Source organism: Ursus arctos, unplaced genomic scaffold (assembly GCF_023065955.2).
Source record: "Ursus arctos isolate Adak ecotype North America unplaced genomic scaffold, UrsArc2.0 scaffold_18, whole genome shotgun sequence".
In the NCBI taxonomy this organism is placed as follows: Eukaryota; Metazoa; Chordata; class Mammalia; order Carnivora; family Ursidae; genus Ursus; species Ursus arctos.
The window spans coordinates 20564705-20576725 of record NW_026622852.1 but is presented as its reverse complement, the minus strand read 5'-3'; positions in this window follow the sequence as shown (position 1 = coordinate 20576725).

The following is a 12021-nucleotide window of genomic DNA, read 5'->3' as shown; positions in this document are numbered from 1 at the left end:
TTATGGTTTATTTCCCTCACTCCTTTTTTCCCCCTTCCCCTATGTTCATCTGTTTTGTTTCTTAAATTCTAAATATGGTTTAAATCATGGTATTTGTCTTTCTCTGATGGACTTGCTTAGCATAATACTCTAGCTCCATCCACATTGTTGCAAATGGCAAGATTTCGTTTGTTTTTTTTTTTTTTTTTGATGGCTGAGTAATATACCATTGTATATATATATATACCTCATCTCCTTTACCCATTCATCAGTTGACAGGCATCTGGGCTCTCTCCATAGTTTGGCTATTGTTAATGCTGGTTTAAACATCAAGGTGCATGTTCCCCCTCAAATCTGTATTTTTGTATCCTTTGGGTAGATACCTAATAGTGCAATTGCTGGGTTGTAGGATAGTTCTATTTTTAACTTTTTGAGAAACCTTCATACTGTTTTCCAGAGTGGCTGCACCAGTTTGCATTCCCACCAGCACTGCAGGAGGGTTCCCCTTTCTCCACATCCTTGCCAACACCTATTGTTTCTTGTGTTAATTTTAGCCATTCTGACTGGTGTGAGGTGGTTATCTTATCATGGTTTTGATTTGTATTTTCCTGGTGAGGAGTGATGTTGAGCATCTTTTCATGCATCTGTTAGTCATCTGTATGTCTTCTTTGGAAAAATGTCTATTCATGTCTTCTGCCTATTTCTTACAGATATGTCATTTGCAAATATCTTCTCCCATTCCATAGGCTGCTTTGTAGTTTTGTTGGTTGTTCCCTTTGCTTGTGCTACTTCTTTTGAATTGGAATCTCTTCCCCCCCTACATACACTATCACCCTAGGTTTCTGTCTAGAAACCCTGGCCAAATTTTGCAGCATTACTAAGAGAAAACAATGAGGAAAGAAATGAGTTAAGCATCCTGTTGAAGTAAATAAGCTAGTGGAGCCTGTGGGATCTCTTATTGTTTACCAGCTGCTTCTACGCTCTCTGCTGAACCTGGACTAATTTTACAGCTAGAGCTGAATTAACAATTCACATTGCATGCTCACCAGATGCTATTGAAGAATGTGGAGGAGATGGCAACATAATCACACTGAAAACAGAACTTGAAGATCACCTTGTCCTTTTAGCATAAGGGACTCAGCTAAACAAGATGACTGATTTATCTGTGCACCTCATGCTGTTATTAAATAAGCAAAGATGAGAATGAAAGCATGACACTGCACAACAGTGTTATCGGATTGAGTCACTGTACGTGTAATTTAGCAGTCACATTGTCTAGCTCCAACAGGTGGCAAAGTGTGGCAGGTGGTAGTGAGGATTTCTTTACAAGGTTCACAGTTTCTTACAAATTCTTCCCTTCTTTTTTCTTTTTCTAAAAACCTGCATGTGTGTGTGTGTGTGTGCGTGTGTGTGTGTGTGTACTCAATCATATTCATATAATATGTGCTCTTTTATATTTTGAGGCTAAATCTTTAATTACATATAGATTCAGAACTGTACTAACTCCCTGATAATCTTTTTTTCTGTTAGTATTCATTCAACATTCACTCAACAAACATTTCTTAGTACTTATGTGCCAGGTAATATTCTAGACACTTAGGATATATTGATCAATACAGCAGAAAATAAAATGCCCACCACTGTGTAGCTTACGTACTCGCAATAACCCTCATCAATATATTTTACTGAAACTCAATTGTGTCTCATTTTAATATTGCTACAAAACCTTTTTTAGGTTGGTATGATCTGGAGTATCTTCTTTTTTATATCTTTAATTTCAACGTTACTGAGAAAAACTTTATATTTAGCCATGTCTTCTTGTAAGCATGTTATACCTTTAAGAAATACAATTGGAAAATGTCTGACTTTAAATAGGGAAGTTTTATCCACCTGTATTTTTGTGAATATATTTCGATATATTCCTTATGCTATGTTTTCTGTAGTATGCTTTTTTTTATACTATGCTTTGTTTCCTTTTAATTATTTTCCCATTCTTTTTTATTAGTCTTCTTTGTATTCTTTGCTTCCTCTATTAATTTGAAGTTATGCATTTTTTTATTCTTTTAGTATTAGTCTTAAATTTAATGATTAATTACTTGTCTTAAATACCCGTCTTCACCTTGTCTAATCTTAATAAATATTTCTGTTGTACTCCCCCAAACACAAAGACCTTAAACCTTTTAAATGCAATCCCTGCTCCCATCTTTCATGTCTGTATTTGAATTTAAGACCTCAGACTTAATCATTATTATCCATGCTTTGCATAGCCAACACATTCATTAATTTCTTTGCTCACTATTTTATTTCATACTCTCCATTTCCTTCCGAGTTAAATTTTGTTTTCTTGAAGTATTTCTATTAATACCCTTTCAGTGGGATCTGTGAGTAGTAAATCCTTTCTGCCTTTGACTGAAAATGTCTATTTTGCTCTCACTCTTGATCGAAAGCCCAATTGGATATGCAATTCTAGCGTGACTGATACTTGCTCTCAACACCTTAAATGTACTCTTCCTCTGTCTTCTCTTCATTGTGGTTGATTGTAAGGCTGTCATCAATATAGTAGGCTTTGAACTTTAGGAATTTTAGGGGATTTGTCTTTTACATTTAGGAAGTGGTTTTTTTAATACTTTTTTATTTCAGAGAGAGAGAGAGAGTATGCATGTGAAGGGGGGAGGGGCAGAGAGAGACAGAGAGAGAAACTTGAGCAGAAGCAGATTCCAGGCTGAACATGGAACCCAATGTGGAGCTCGATCTCAGGACCCTGAGATCACAACCTGAGCCAAAACTGAGTTGGATGCTTACCCGACTATGCCACTCAGGCACTGCACATTCAGGAAGTTTTCAAAAATGAAATGTTAAGTATGGGTTTGTTCTTTATCTAACACTCATTGCGCTCTTTCAGGACTCATGTCTTCAATTATGGATAATTTTCATTCTTTTGCATTTTGAGTGTTGCTCTCCCTCCCCTCATCTCTCTTTTCTGTTCTTACAGAATTGCTATTGCACATATATTGTAACTTCTTTTCATACCCTTCATGTATTAACTTCTCTTATCTTTAAATGTTTCTTTCAGCTGAATTCTGGGTAATTCCCTCAGTTCTGTTTTCAGCTCACTTAATTTTTCCTTGTCTCTACCTAATTTGTCTCTTCTAAATTTAACTGTCTAAAACATTTTTTGTTTGTTTACTTTATCCAGTATTTCTCTGTCTGTAGAAGGGAGGTGTTCTGAGCAGCCTAGTTTACCATAGTTATGGAATTTCATGATCATTTTTTCTAATAAGTTAAATTAGTTTTTGGAAGCCCTCAAAAATAAAATGATCTGGTATTCTAAATGTTAGCAGGAATAATCATGAAAGGGAAAGAGAAGAGAGGAGACCTATTATACTGAAGGAGACTATATTAGTTTGCTAGTGCTGATATAACAGTACCACAAACTGGGTGGCGTTAACAATAGACATGTATTATCTCACAGTCCTGGAGACTAGAAGTTAAAAATCAAAATGTTAGTATGGTTGATTTCCTTCTGAGGGCTGTGATGGAGAGTGTCCTGTAGCTTCTGGTGGTTTCCTAGAATCTTTGGCGCTTCTGCTGCATCACCCTGATCTCTCGGTCTCTTTAACTTTTCATGGCATTTTCCCTGTGTGTGTGTCTGTATCCAAATTTTCCCTTTTTATGAGGATATCGTTCATGTTGGAAAAGGGGCCCTTCTTATTTCATCCAGTATGATCTTGTCTTAACTAATTGTATCTGCAATGAGCCTATTTCCAAATAAGCTCACATTCTTAAGTACCTGGGGTTAGGATTTTAACATATGAATTTGGGGAGGTAGGAGGAGGACACAATTTAACCCATAACAGAGACACTGTTGGAAGTGGGCAGCCTGAATTTAGGTTCTGAGACCTCTCAATGTGAAGTCTGGCTCTGCCAGTGATTAGCTTCAATGGATTCCTCTTTTTCATCATCTATAAAAAGAAGAAAATAATGATTATAAGAACTGATTAATCTAATGTATATGAGGCCTAATATTGTGTTCCATGAATTACTTCCTCAATGAATGGTAGATATCATTTCCATTTCTTACTGAGAGACATGTGTCATAGTGTCCTAGTGTCTCCTGAAGTTTTGCCTACTCACATCAGACATCCTGGAAATGTATGTGGTTACATATAAAAGGAACATGGAACATTTTAGCAGTGACTGGAAGCAGAATGATGTGGTACATATAAAGGAAGTTGAGAGAGCTATTTGAAGATAACTCACATTATTGATTACTGTATCCAACACAGCACTAAGCCCTTTATGTGCATTGTCTTTTTCAATCATCAAAACTACCCTAAGAGAGGATGGCTCCTTCCTTTCTAAGATGAGGAAACTGAGACTGAAGTAAGTTAAGTAACTTGTTCAAAGTTATACTGGCACTTAGAGTGGAGAATGGATTTAAACTGCAGTCAGTTTGACTCCAGAACCCATGATATTATATTGGTTATAACATGAGGAGACTGATTTTAAACCACATGTAAGAATCAGCCAGGTATTTCTGTTACTGCTTATATTTTTAAAACTACCTAAGATTTCTACATTATACTAATTAGCACATTTTTACCAAGTATTCACCATTTTGCCCTAAAAGGTACACAGTAAGGTGCCTTGTTTTATAACTCAGCCTTGATACCATGGTTTATAATGAAATTCTGTTGATAATTGCTTGTTGGTGGGATCTTGACTAGATCTTGGTTTAGAGGCTGTATTTAAAACAGTTTTTCACTGAATTAGAACATGCTAAAAATATTCAGCAGGTAAGCCAATCTCAGTGCGTTCTGCAGTGACCCATGCAACTACCCTCTGTCTGCCTCTGTTGCTTGTGCATGAAATGCTTATTCAAGGTTCTCTCAAACGACTGGCTTTGGGCAAAGGGAAGTATTCACTCATGCATTATTGCTCAGCTATGCTAGATGTACAGTGGCAGGTGTATTTTTGCAGTGACCTCACTTTTGCTTTTAACTTAACTGGAAAATATTGAAAATTGCTTGGATAAAATTGTGACTACACTTAAAATATTTCCTTGAGGAAACACAGTGTTTATCTGTAAAAGCAGTAAGAATCCCTAACCAATGAATATCTGTGAACTTTTGATTTATTTGGAGGAAGGCAGAAATAAAAAGAATACTAACAAAAAATAAGAATTATATAAAATTGCATTATCTCACCTCTAAAGTCTTCTCACCATACTTAGGCATAGCCAGTTGCAAATCTGTTATTGGCAATGTTTATTTTTAGACTGTGGTGACTATTCTTTTAGAACAGAGTTTACTGCCTTGCATTTTGTGCATCGTCAAGAACATCCTAAACCTCTGAGTCCGATGTGACCGGATAAAAAAATAAATAAATAAAAATTGCCTTATCATTTAAAATAAAAATAATAAAATGAAATAAACTCCATCAAATTCCTTGGCCAAGGAAGACCTCCTTTGTGCAGGGATCTCTTGCTTAGCTGAGGCTAGAGGTCACATCTTCTTTCTGCAAAAGCATTAAAAACCGAGGACAAGAGTTTAGTTCTTCCTCTGAAACTTCAACAGACTATCATTATATCAGTGATTGTTCCTCTTCTGGATTTGGCTTCCCACTTTCTTTCTACACCTGTAGATGTCCTCTTTCTTCTATCACGTGCAGCTCTCTAGCTCAGTGTGTGTTTGTATGCATATGTGCATATGGACCTGGTGTCACTCAGTATTTCTCTGTTTGTAGGAGAAAGGAAGTCTGTTTGAAAAACCTTTGCCCATATTGCTGCTGAAGTCCCTGAACATCTTCTATATGTGTGTAACTTTTTTAATAAATAGAGATAGATACAGATTTTAAAAAAAAAAATTTGTCACAAGGTATATCAGGCTTCATTTACTCAGCATCACAAAAATGGCTTCTGGAATTTCAAACCTCTCTTCTAAGTTGTGAACCACTTTGTTATTTGTGCATGTGAGTGCATTTTTCTAGGTAGAGAGTTTGTAGCTTTTATTAGATATCAGTATAATCCATGAATCTTGCAAAAGTCTAAGAGATATTGAATATAATTTTGAAAATGTGCTTTCTCCCTTAAAACTAGGTTATGCCCATTACCCATTAATTTAGTATTCTCAAATGGTATGCTTTCAAAAGGGACCTAGCATTCCATTGTATGAATATGATGAAATTCACATTAAAATTTCTGAATTGTTGGATTTTAGATTTTTTTCTGTGTTTACTGTGGTGAAAAAAGCAATGAACATTCTTGAAAATAAATACATAAGCCCATACCCAACCATTTCCAGGTGGCAATTTCTTTAGAGTGGATATTTTTTTATCAATAGTAAAATCATTGTTCAAGTTTTAGATACATAATGCTGCTTTTGTTACATTTATGCTTCTTTAAAAATGTGTGTACTATTAATTTTACTCAGTCCATACAAAATAAGGAAATAGCTTAAAATTTTTTTGATAAAACACCAGAAAAATAAGTAAGTAAAATTTTAATCGGTTGCAGAGCTGAGATTTAAATATATACAGATATTTTTCTGTGATGGTACAACATTAATTCCTACTCCTTTGTTCTAAGTTTCGATACTTAATTCAGTAAAATTATTTAATGGCTTTTTTTGTTGTTGTTTGCTAATTTTTTAGTACATTAGGGCTTTTAAGGAAGGCAAACATTATAATCAGAGGTAGTAGTGTATAAAAAATAAGACAGACAATTAAATCAGTTTTCTTAAAAAGACCATAAAATAAAAATGACAAGATTATGGAGTATTAGTGAGAAATGGGAACATCAAGAGAGAATCGATATAATACAAAAAGTGTTAGTTGTCAAATAAGAGAAAGAAAAATCCCAGATGATCCAGAAAATACTTTTGGGAATGACCCTAACATGTTTTTGATCCAATCAGTGGACTACCTCTAGTATCAAGGCAAGGAACTATAGTAGACTGGATGCTTGGATCCAAACCTCCTTCCCTCCCTGCATCCATATGCTTGCCTATCATTTGAAGAGTGAATTTTCCATCCCTTGACTTTGGGCTTAACCATGTGATTTGTTTGACCAATGATATGTAAGTAGAAACTAGTTTACCAGTCTCAAGTATAGCCTTTAAGAAACCACTGATCCACAAACTTCTGGGCAAAAGATACATGCTTCTTTGTTGTGTGGCATGGATATTTTATAGTTGTTTGATGGGTAGCATTATTGTGGCAATATCTAATATTGAGACACAGATGTTTTGTTTTTATCATTTTGTTTTGTTTTTACTGAGATAATGTTTCGAGTACCAACTTCATTTGGTTTTGCCTAAGTCAGAGCATAGGCAGATAGCACATGAAACAAATCATTAAGCAAAGGGAGCAATTGACTCAGCACAGTATTATGGAAAATGAATTCATACAGCCTTAAAAAGCTGCAATGCTGTGGATGGGATAGGGACCTTCAGTTGTGTTGGCCTCAACTATTCAGTGTTGTTGATTTTTTTGTTGTTCTTCAAAAGAACTAATTGACAACATTAGAAAATTTGGACGGTATCACATAAAAAACCCAATTTCTGGCTTTTCTTGAAAGGTCAGAAGTGATAGCAAACTAGGATCTTCCTTCATTGCCCCAACTGGTTGGGATTGAGTAGAAGTCACCTTTTCTCTCTCTCTCTTTCTCTTTCTCTTTCTCTCTCTCTCTTTTTAAAGACTTATTTATTTGAGAGAGAAAAAGAGAGACTGTTTGAGCAGGAGGAGAGGCAGTGGGAGAGGGAGAGAGAGAATCCTCAAGCGGACTCCCAGCTAAGTGCAGAGCCCAGTGCAGGGCTCCAGGACCCTGAGATCATGACCTGAGCTGAAATTAAGAGTCAGAGGCTTAACTGACTGAGCCACCCAGCACCCTAGAAGTCACCTTCTCAAGGTGGCCTGAGTTCTCCAATTTACCCCAGCAGTTACTTAGCACATTTTCCTCACTTTGTTTCTGTTTTAGGTGAATGAATTTAATAATGTCTACTTTACACAGTTTTATAAAAATAGAATACTATCAAAAATGCCTAGAGTAAAGCAGGTGGTCATTAATAATATCTTTTATTCTTTAGGTATTCAATAAATGGTTAATCACTTAATATCAATTTATGTATATTTCTTATGACATAAAGTTTCAGTCAATTAAAATGCATCCTTTAAACTGTCTCTGAATCTCAGACTTGTAATCATTCATTCAAGAGTCAAAAAGAACAGAATGAGATTTCATGAAAACAAGGCAAGATTGAATTGTGTACTCACCTAAGGTGATTTCTTTTTTTTTTTTTTTAAATATTTTATTTATTTGACAGAGAGAGAGTCAGCCAGCGAGAGAGGGAACACAAGCAGGGGGAGTGGGAGAGGAAGAAGCAGGCTTATAGCAGAGGAGCCTGATGTGGGGCTCGATCCCGTAACGCCAGGATCACGCCCTGAGCCTAAGGCAGACGCTTAACTGCTGTGCCACCCAGGCGCCCCGACCTAAGGTGATTTCTTAACCAATTTGGTAAGAAAGAAAGAAATTGCTAATCATATTTCTGCTTATATCAATTGGTTCAGAACCCTCCACTAAGTTAAAAGGGGCTAACAACAATAATATTTCAGATTTGTTTAGCAGATTATGGGTCAAAGAAGAACATACTTTGTAATTTTATCTTTAGCATGGCATTTCAACATAGATATTTAAACTTGAAAGAAATAATGCAACAACCCAAATAGGAAAAGAAGTTACTATCACATTTAAGCTGATTTACTTTCACCCATTTATCAAATATTTCATGAATGTCTCAATTCAGGTATTGTTCTAGGTACTGGAAATACTGAAATAAATATAAGCTGCCATTTACTAAACTCCCATTATATTACAGACTTCTTTTATTAAAAACAAAAACAAAAAACAAACAAAAAACCTCTTAGTCTCCTCACAGCCTTCTTCAAAGACATAATCTAGTCAATAAGGATACATACAGTTTGCAGTCATTTTTAAACCTCAGCACTGCTAGATAATACAGGAAACACCTGTTGTAATTCAGCAACCCATGTTAGAGAGTCTTAATACAGACTTCAGTGCCATAGTTATGTCCTGAGCCCCTCCTCCCCCTTGTAAGATAAGTGTCATGAATGGGGTCCAAGGCATTGCCTTGCCAAGATCCTCAAGGGGCAGGCCAAATGACAGTCTACTAGGGGCACTAAACATCACTAAGAATGTATGGAAAAGTATATTTACAAGAACTCTCAGAGAGTGTAAGTAGTTGGAAGGGGTCCTTTGATGCCTGGTCCCCCATCTCCCAGCATCAGAGTATAGTATTTAGGCTTCCAGTGGGGCCTGATCTGGGTAACCTTCCCTTCTCTGGCTGAGTTCAGAGCTCAACTGCTTGGAGGTCCAACAGAAGGATCAAATACCAATTGTCACTAGTGGTCCTCCTGCTTTTTCTTTCTCCTTAGAGACCTTCCCTTCTCCACTGTGCATTGAATACATATACAATAAATGTTTAAGGGACACCAGCTTGAAGAAGTACCCTCAATCCCAGTACAGGTTCAAAGCCTTTGTTTTGTTTTATTTTCTTTCCTAATGTAACAAATGAAAGTGGCCAAGGCCTCCTTATTCCTGGAGGCGGGGGGCGGGGGGGAGTGGATTTAGAGAGAAAAATCTGAGGAGAAATCTTGTGACTCTGAAAATGTCATCAACAACAAAAGATTGGGGACTTTCAACTCTCATGACCTCCTTCAGCTGCATATGGAGAAGGACTAAAGCAGGGCCTTACTCTGGCTTGCTGAAATCCAACCTCTCCTTTCCCCTCTCTCCTTTCACTGATTCCCCTTCTCTCTCCACTCATCCTGCTTCATTCCTTCAAGACCTCATTTCTGAAAAATTGACAGTTTTAAATCCTGTGCCATGGCTGAAATGTGGACCGAGAAAGAAAGAAGGAGATTGAGGCAGGAAGACCTATTCCACTCTCTTCTTCAGCCCAAACTCTTGGAGAAGTGACTGTCTCCAATTTTCAGAAGAGAAAACAGAGGTACAGGGTCTCTGTTAAAAAGCTTGTGGCTTCTACCAAAGTCTCTGCTCTCAGTTCCGTATCTTGCCACTTGTACTTGCCTCATTTTTGTAGATCTGAAGGACTCTTATTGGAACATTACCAGTTTGTAAAATGAGGTAAAAAGCTCTCATAACAGTTAAAAAACCATTTTTATGCTTTTAGATACCAATAACTGCAATTTTAACATGCTGTTTTATTTGTTCAGCTGTTAGGCCATAATATTTTCCAAATAAAAATGAATAATTCAGTACTTCTTAAAGTTTTGTATTGGAAATGGTCCAGGATTTTCATACACTAAAGCTATCTTTTTTCACCCTTGAGGACTTGAACTAAATTTCCTTTATATCACCCTGCAAGTTTCAAGAGCTGGCCCTTAGTGTATGGCAAAATCAGAGTTGTTTGTTCAGAAATGTTAATGTAAATAAAGTGAATGACATTTGGAAACTCAATATATATTGTAGCAGTAATTTGCTGATAATAATTTTTATATAAATATATATGATCTTTTCTCTTTGTATTTTGACCAAGTCAAAGAAAACTACAGATACTTAAATAAGATAACTCTTTCAAAATGCAAGTTCTCTTTATGCAAAAATTTTGGAGAATACAAGCAAATTTTCTTCTGTCTACATTTCAACAAGAATGTGAGAGCAGATGATGCAAATTGTTAAACATAATTAGAAAAAGAGAATACTGGATTTTGGAAAAGGGAAAATGTAGATAAAGCAGAATGGTGGGTAATAGGCTTGAAACTTTGCAGAGAGTGGGGCAGGGTAGGGAAAGGACAATATAAGAAAGATAGCCAATGCCTTAGAACTTCTAGGATTGCGTGGGCTGGAAGCAGTAAAGGTTGCTCTAAAGAGAGAGGCTCTGGGTTTGTGCTTTGATAAGGCTTTACTGTGAGGAAGCTAATAATCTCTATTTTGAATTTTGTGGAGAAGGCTTCAGAAATATTTGCTCAAGTACTTGCTTTTATTGTTTCTTTGAAATTTAACTTAGCATTCTGTATTTTTATTTGCTAATGTTGGAAAACCTAGTCACTGTGCATCACTGAGAACATGGCAGGACTTAACAATGGGAATTGTGCAGAATGGTATGAGGCATTCTGGGAAAAGGACCAGGTGCAGAAAAGAATGCTTTTTAATATGTGCTTAACATATAATAAAGTATACATATACAGATGAATTGAAATTTTGGATGAAGGAAAATCATGAGATGTTTCTCACGATCAGAATATGGCAGAGAGAGTAATAGTGAAAGCTTCAGTATTACTGATATAAGTCATTGATGTTGTCTTTATGTAATGTGTTACTGATTTTTATTTTGGTAATTGAAAACAGTATTAAGCCTTTTCACAGGTCTATTCCTTTAATCCCATTTTCCACGAAATCTTAAATCACCCCAGGTATCGTTCTTTTCACACAGCAGTTTTTGAGATGGTACTCTTTAAAGTTAAGTGTAGAGTGTTAATTGGGTCAACCTGTGTATGAGGCCTTTATGTTTATTCTGATAGGAAATGGGCAAATTAACATATTAATGAAGACATCACACTTTGTTGTTGTTGTTGGGGCAAAAGCATTCAATTTTAGATGATTTTTATTTGAGCAAAACTGTATTGTACATTTTGTGTAAAATCTGGCGAGTGCAGTAATTGCCTGAGGGGTGAATTGCTCAAAATGGAATGGCAGATGGTACATTGTGATATATCGCTCTAATCTAAAATATTTTGCATTATCTTCATCATCATCTTCATCACCATCATTGTTCTTTTAAACTTGTCTGGAATTGTCTGATCAAGAGCCATTGCTCACAGTACTTTCTCATGTGGGATGCTATCTTCACCTGCTCTTCCCAGCCAGATTTCAACTCACTTTTCAATGCTCATTTCAAGTGCTCCATGGACCCTTTTTTACTCCCCAGACCTCTGGAATTATTTCCTCTAGGCATAATCACAGAACTTTAGAGCTGAAAAATGCCATGTCAATTTTAATCCTCT